This window comes from Bos indicus x Bos taurus, chromosome 16 (genome assembly GCF_003369695.1).
Source record: "Bos indicus x Bos taurus breed Angus x Brahman F1 hybrid chromosome 16, Bos_hybrid_MaternalHap_v2.0, whole genome shotgun sequence".
NCBI lineage: Eukaryota > Metazoa > Chordata > Mammalia > Artiodactyla > Bovidae > Bos > Bos indicus x Bos taurus.
This window is the reverse complement of record NC_040091.1, coordinates 76,138,896-76,144,460: the sequence shown is the minus strand read 5'-3', so window position 1 is coordinate 76,144,460 and position 5,565 is coordinate 76,138,896.

Genomic DNA, 5,565 nt, shown 5'->3' with positions numbered 1-5,565 from the left:
TCCAAGGAGCAAGTGTCTTTTGATTTCATGACTGCAGTCACCACCTGCAGTGATTTTGGAGCCCCCCAAAAATAAAATCTTCCAGTTTAAATAAAATCTTTTTAAAATTGCTGACCATTGGGTCTACTGTAATAGGGGGTCAGAGTGCAGAGATGGGACAAGCAAACAATATCTGGAACAACTCACGGCTTCTGCAGAGAATACCTCCCCACAAGATAGTTCTAGTGTGTTCCCCACAAGTTCCAGGGCGTACAGGGATGGAGTCGTGGCCAAAAGAATAATAATAATAAAAGGTGAGTCAAGAGGGCTGATTAGAGATATAAGATAAAGATAGCATCAGTAAGGTTTGGTAACAGAATGATACAAAATGATTATTTTTGTAAAAGAGAAGGCAATGGAGAAAAACTGATAACTGGGTCATTCCCAGTCTGGGAAATGGGGGAAGAGTAAAATTGTGAGCAGAAATAACCAAGCCTAGAAATAAAGTGTGCAGCAGAGGGAAAAATATGTTCAATTTTGTTCCTGCTGCATCTCCACTGACAAAACCATCAGGGGAAGATTCCCAAGAAATGTATTTGGAGTCATCACTAGAAGAGAGCGAACGCTAAGAAAGAGGCTGTTTTCAGGGCGGCACACACAGCCAGCCAGAGCGGGCCCCCAGCTGGACGGTGAGCGGACGGCCGTGAGCCGGCAGGGCAGGTGGGCTGCCTGAGGCGAGGTCCTGGTGCTTGGTGGTCAAGTTAAAGAAGAGCAAGTCTTCAGGGGTATAGAATCTGGCACCAAAGCCAATGTGAATGCAGGGGAAATATAACCAGTTAAAACCAAAGTATCTTCTTTGAATGTCAAGATTTTTATATACAAAAAAAAAAGAACTGCTAACTTGAAGGAAAATGCTTTCAGAGTTGGGATGGGAAGAGTTGTGAGATGAAAGAGAATTTTACAGGGACACAGGTGAGCAGTGGATAAGCTGAATGGAAGCTGTAGACAGTCATAGAAAATTCCGGGCAGTGATAACCCCGGTCTTCTGTTCTCATCTTTCTAAATGGAACCTACATAGCACTCACAAAGAGGCAGCTTTAAATAAGCTGTATCAGTAGCGGATGTACTGCTTCACAGACTTGGTTTCGGCATTGCTTTAAAAAAAAAGTAAATCTGCAGAAGTTAAGGGCTCCCCAGGTGGCTCAGTGGTAGAGAATCTGCCTGCTAACGCAGGAGATGCAGGAGACATGGGTTCAATCCCTGGGTCGGGAAGATCCCCTGAAGGAAATGGCAACCTACTCCAGGATCCTTGCCTGGGAAATCCCAGGGACAGAGAAGCCTGGTGGTCTGCAGTCCATGGGGGGCGTCACAAAGAGTTGGACACAACTTAGCGACTGAGCACACATGCCTGCAGAGGTTAAATTGGAACTCTGGCTATCCATGTTTTCCTGAGGGAAGCCCACAACAGCCTCTGAACTAGAGACAGGTGTTTGTGTTTTCTATTTCCACCGCAAAAGGAAAAGAGATGGGCGTGGATAGGATTTCAACCAATTTACTAAGGTTCTTTCCAATCTACACAGGGATTCCATGAGTTTACACGAATATCCAAGGCAAAACTAAAACTAAAGCAAAGCCCATGGTGATCATTTTTATTGGTGAAATGTTTCAATGCAAGGTACTCTAGAAAAGCAGAACGCCAGAGTTGATACCAAATGTTTCCTAATCTAATACTTAACAGTTAGGTGTTTAGGCTGTGAGGCTTCCCTGGTGGTTCAGTGTAAAGAACCTGTCTGTCAATGCAGGAGACACAGGATGGATCCCTGAGTTGGGAAGATCCCCTGGAGAAGGAAGTGGCAACCCACCCCAGGATTCTTGCCTGGGAAATCCCATGGACAGAGGAGCCTGGTGGGCTACAGTCCGTGGTATCACAGAGAGTCAGACACGACTTGGCAACTAAACATCACCAGTTCGGGCTATGGGAGTTGCCTCCATGGTGAAATCCCTCTGGGTAAGCCTCAGCATCTAGCTGCCTTGTTACATAATGTGCATATTTAGAACACCAGCCTGTGTGCTCATGTGCTACTAGCGATCCTCACGATCCCTAACGAATGCTTTGAGCTCCAGCCACCTTAACACACGAACACAGCTCAGCTTGGACCAAAATGTCTTTTCTGAATTTTTCCTTTCTAACATGCCCCTTTTAATAGAGGCAGCAAGTTAAACTATACACTCCAACAAAAATGGCCTTTTTTTGTTTTGTTTGTGTTGAAATATAAGCCTTGGTCACACTGTGTTGAATAGAAAAGTCCAACCCAGCAATGTAATCCCAATAAAAAGTGAAGTTACGGCCACACTCAGCGAAGACAGTAACTTGCAGAGAATCCAGAAAGAGCAGCAGCATCCACACGGAGCTGTCAGGAGTGAGGCTTCATGTGAGGACGACAAAAAATGGACCTTTCACAACATTTCCAACTTAAGAAAAGTTGCTGTTATTTTGCCTTTTTGTTTTGCTTTTAATTTAAAATTGGTTTAAAACAGATAAACCTTTTTTCTTAAAAATGTATGTCTTTTCATGGGTGTTAGGAAGGAAACGCACAACATGCACACACAGGCTCACGATGCTCGAGGAAAATTGAATCCAGAATTCTCTTAGAGCCCTCGGAAATAGATCTCCCTGTCTTTAAAACAGCCAAGAGTAACTCAGACCTGCACTGAAATGACAAAACGCCTGTGTAACTGTATCTAAAATAAACTCTCTCCATTTATATTACAGTAAAATATCATCACTTAATTATTTACATCATAACATTCTGGACGTTTTTTATAGCTCTTTAAAATTCCTGTACAGCATCCAGGTCAAGCTGGTAAAATGCTACAAATATTACATTTAAAATAATTTCCACTATACTTTTTTTCTGGGGAAAAAAAAAACGGTTTGTAGAATTCAAACAGTTTCAGCTGCTTGAGATGGTGAAATGTCTTAGCACTTTTCAAAAATCACATTTCATAAAGGGCACTTATTCCACAGAATTAAAGTTTACTGAATAATAAATATAATTTTAAGTGATGCAAGCTGTCAAAACCCTTGAATGTCAAAGTTAAGGCAGATATCCCTTCATGATTTTTGTTGCTTCTGAAAAAGAAAGGAAGCAGAAAGGGAATGATTAAGGAAAGGCAACCTTACCTTTCGATTCCTTCATCTTTGTATATTTATCATAAATAACAATTTAAATGTCCTTCGAGGTTAATATTTTCTGGTTCAATGGGAAAGCACAGAGAAAATTAATACATTCATGCATAATAGGAGGCAATGGAGACTGGAGCATATCTGTAGCAAATTTTATTTTCAAATAACCATAAAAGGTATCCAGTTAACTCTTCAGATTAATTTATAAGATCATGCAAGATGTAAACATGATGTTCCAAAGGGAAAAAAATATCATTCTTGAAAATTCTAATGGATGAGGAAAAATTCACAGAGATACACACCAGGAACTTTCTACATATGGCTAATACCTGGATCTTTATTCTCGCCTGCTTTTTATCATTTCAGCGTAAGATAAAAGTAGTGCAAAGAAGCAAAAGTTAATAACCCAAGGGAAGAAAAACTCATTAATGTGATGCATGATACAGGAGAGTTTACTATATTAATATTCAAAAAGGAATATTGGGAGTGAAGAGTGATGTTAGATTAAAAATATCTATTTTGAAACAGAGTTAAAAAGAAATTTAGTTGTGGTGACTATATTGCTACTTACATCATATTTATTCACAGGCTTTCCCTTAAGTACCATGCACAGTTCCAAACTTTTTTATTTTCTGGCTATAGAAACAGATAAAATGAGATGGAAATCCTTCCAGAAGGCATTCAAAATAATATGTTAACTTAAGAGTTATAATGTATTTTGAGAATATGGTAGATGGTAGTATTATCCTGAAAAAAATTACATGGGCAAAATAAGTGTTATAAAAATATTTTTAAATCAGTGTTGCACTGTAAAGAAAATAACTCCCTAATTTTGAGATTGACTATAAAGCAAAGGACTGTGGCTTTATATCAGAAGGGTTTTATTTATTTGAGTATTCAGAGTTGGTTCCCAATTACTAAATGTATAAAATAGATCCAAAAGGCCAATGCAGAGTTTATCTATATAGCTATATATAGCTGTATGGTTTCAAAGCAAACACAATGCCATTTCTGCAATTTGGACTAAGTCCTAGTGTCCTCATTTAACCCTGGTGTCTAGAGACCATAAAATATTTTGGATCCCTTGGTACACAACTCTCTACAAGTAAAGCTAGCTTTGTTTATAACAGTTGAAAATTAAATAGCAAAACTGCATACAAAATTAGTTCTTTACATTTATTTTTATAACAATCTTATTCCTAGGATTCTGATAAGAGCCTAGGATGACATGACTCCAAATTTCCATTCCCGAATTTCCCACTTCTTTTAACAATTTTTATTGAAGCATAGTTGATTTACAGTGTTAATTTCTGCTGTACACCAAAGTGATTCAGTTATACACACACAGATTATATATATATTTCTTGTTCATCAGAGTTTCCCACTTGTAACACTTCTCCCATGATGCTGTGGCAGGCACACTGCAACAGAAACAAGATGCTATTTCTGTGTGGCTTTTAAAATGCTAGGCGTCCAAAGATTGTTATAAAATAGCATGCAGTGGATTCCACAGGGTTTATTAAATAAAGTTATCTATTTTGTACGTGATGAAACATCACCAAGGTTTTTTAAAGTGTTTGCTCTGGGTCCTTTACTGTGGAGTCATGTCCTTATTTGAGGTATATATTAAAAAAAAAAAAAAAAAAGAACCCACCCACTCTGCAAGTCAGCCTGAAGGTGGTAACTCACCTAAGTCGACAGCTGCTGACTCTCAGCGAAGGTTTTTTTTTTTTTTTTTTTTGCCCAAGATCAATTTGCAAGAATTCATTTTTTTTTTTTTTTTTTTTTTTTGCCCAAGATCAATTTGCAAGAATTCAGCCAACCCAGACATCTGGGAGGTAGAAGCTACAAAACCGTAGTGCCCTGCCCCCGGCCAAGAGGTCCACGTCCTTCTCTCCCACACGAGCGAGGGCGCGGTCCTGCAGACTCAGAGCCCGCTGTCCATCACGGGAAAGCACCACGGCCCTTCGGATTCGGCATCCCGTGCTTCTTTCTCTTCCCACTCGCGTAATTAACGCTCCTTTCTTTTCCTCTTTAAAAATGTGCCTGTTTCAAATTTGCATTATTTTTTTTTCAGACGCCTGATTTCAGCTCTGTTCTTTCCCTCTGTGGTCTCTTCCCGCATTTCACATTCCAGACAAATATTTAAAGGTCTGTAAAACCAGGCGAGGTTCCAAAATATTTCTAAACGAAACTGCCATGGGTGACAGCACGGGAAAGAAGGAAAGTGGGAGGACAAGGATTGGAATAAACTGGCTGGAAATGTATCGGAAAATCTGTTTAAGTTACTCTAGCTGTGGATGAGGTTTCAATGAGGCATAAACATTCAAGTTACTGATGAAAGGAACATGTTTCATCATCACGCAAAATAGTCTACTTGTCACGGTGCACTGCTTGTC